The sequence below is a fragment of the Centrocercus urophasianus genome, unplaced genomic scaffold, assembly GCF_019232065.1.
Source record: "Centrocercus urophasianus isolate 14NV4802_14NV808 unplaced genomic scaffold, USGS_Curo_1.0 seq_11, whole genome shotgun sequence".
In the NCBI taxonomy this organism is placed as follows: Eukaryota; Metazoa; Chordata; class Aves; order Galliformes; family Phasianidae; genus Centrocercus; species Centrocercus urophasianus.
Genome location: NW_024884253.1, coordinates 34,917,573 through 34,920,267, shown reverse-complemented (window position 1 = coordinate 34,920,267; position 2,695 = coordinate 34,917,573).

Below are 2,695 nucleotides of genomic sequence, written 5' to 3'. Positions count from 1 at the left end.
GCACTCAACACATTTTTCCAAATCTTGTTTTATTCCATTTCATACAAGATGCTGTAGTATATAAACCAGATATTGCACTGTTGCCTCCATTTTGATTGGACATAAACGTTACTATCAGCATAAGCTGTTCTTTGTGCTCTCTTTATCTCAACTGACATGAAAACCAGTTGAACCAGAAAATTTCATTGCTTTCACTTGCTTTCACTAATATCTTTCTCCAAGTCATCAAGATACAAAATATGTTGATCTCTATTTGCCTAACTCAGATGATTTCACTAAGTGCCACCACACCTTTCTGGGTACGTTGCTTGTTTAGTTTCTCTCTATGCCAAGACAAGTCACACACCTAACACCCTGCAGAATTTTATTGTGTACCGTCAGCATAGGAAGTCAGATGCACCATGCAAGCACCCTATTCATGAATAGCTATAGCCTGATTAATTCTGTTACACAGAGTATAAGCAGAGAGGATGGCTATAGTGAGACTGCAAATGCAGAAAGAATTTCTGCAGTTTGCTTCTGGTCACTCTTATTGTCTGGGACAGCTCTGCTTTTCTCCATCACACAGCTGTTTCATGTGCACGGCAAGAAGAGCTACAGAAAATTTTTACATTACTGTTGTTCCTGGAAAAGTTCATTCTGTCTCCTCCCCATAAGCTCCTGCATTGCTGCTGCCAAAGAAAAGTGGTACTAGGAGAAGCCTCCTACCTCCTACAGGGCGAAAGTTAACCTGCCTGACTTGCTGGCCATGGCCAGGTGTTACAAGGCTGACCGTTTCCTTGAAGAAGCAAGCTGAGCGCTGATTTTCTAAAATTAGCAACTTTGGGGTTTGTTTTTGAAATACAAAATTAATTTGCACAGTTTGCAGGTCATTCTGAGTTCATACTGGGGAGTACTACATACTTTTTTCTACCCCTACAGCACCAAGGAGATCCTCAAACAGACTATTCCTCTTACCATTTGAAAACGTGAGAAAAAAATACCCATTTTGTCAATTATCTTTTTTTATTATTATTATTATTTTTTACCATATCATGAAAAGAAAGTCACTCTGAAGAAAACATAAAGTACATATAAATATAAAATACATATAGGAGTGAGAAATGTACCAGGAAAAAAACTGCTACATATTAGAGCTGTGTTTGGAAAGGAAGACGGCCAACATACCACAGAGCAAGTGATAAGGGCTTACAGTGATAAGGGCTTACATTGCCAGAATCTGCAAGTATTGTCTACACAAGTTAATTATGATGAGACAAAGGCTGTAAAAACAAAACAAGTCTTAAAAGATATAATTACAGTGGCTAGCTATGTCATCTGAACTTATTTTTATCAAGTGAGCTTCGTTAAGACAAGATGTGACACAATTCTTCATGTTTTTGGACTAGAAATGAAGACTTGAAGAATCTCTTTTTAAAGTGGTATGGAAGTATATCACAGAGTGATAAAGGAGGAAATTCATCATCAAAGAAAAATCTGATGGAAAATAAACTGGACCTTGATGCTGAGAGAATTACTTTCCTTCTACAGTTACAGCCATGAAACATAATGCAGAATCCTAGACAAATTTTTGTACTATTTGGCATCTCATGATCACAGAAACAAGATAAATGTGCAAATATTTGTCACAGGGAGAAGTCATGCATTTACTAATCCAAAATTATACATTTAACACCTAATAATTAGCCATCTGAAATGAATGCAAGGTAAAGTGTTTAGGGCTTTTTGTCCCACTAAAATTCATTCTACTGGGTTGTTGGTTTTGCTTTCTTGTTTTGTTTTTGTTTTGTAAATCTAGGATATACTGTTTACCTCTCTCATACCCATACCAGTGTATGAATGTCAGTAGATAGTGATACAGGAACAAATGCAAAAAAATTGGTATTTGACTATTGTCTGCTCTGTGAAATCAAAGACTCCCTAGCTCACAACACAGGGCTACAATCACAGAGCACATGTGGTCAATAACAGCTTTGGTGTGACCTTCACAACCTGAGACAAGCAAGGGAAGCTGCGCTAAAATGGCCTTAAAACTGCCTGAATTCTAACAGAGTCAATCTGAGAAAGGAAAATACATGCACAAGCACGTGCTGCCATCCACATCAGCAAGTGTTGAATGCAAAAAAAATCTAAGTATGTATTTGTTAAAGGAAAATATCTCCTGGTTTAAAATACTTGAGATTAATGCCTACTTGGTGAAATACACAGCGAAGAAGGCCTTACCACAGAAACAATTCTGTTTGCTATTCATATTATTTTGGTTTGAAAAGTTTTAAACAATTTCAGCAGGAACTTGCAGCCTTTTAACATCATCATCATAGCTATGATTTGGCTACAAGCATTATAGTTAGAATTAACAGACTTTTCTACTATACCTCTCAGACAAAAATGCAGGGTAGGCTATCCCTAATATCTGGATGGAAAACAATCATTTCTGTCACTCTGGTCCTAAGACTTCCTCACCTCAAATCCTTCAGCAACTTTACTGGCTTCCAAAATCTCAGATAGTTCCTTACTTTCTACAGGCACAAAAGAAAATGTCAGTAGAGGTATTAGAAAAAGAAAAGTATTGATATTTTGAGGGGGAAAAAAAACAAACACAAAAGCAAAAGCAGAGAACAATACAAAATAGAAAGAAAAAACAAACAAAAAAAAAAAAAAACAAAAAAAAAAAAAAAAAAACCCTTTTTTTTAA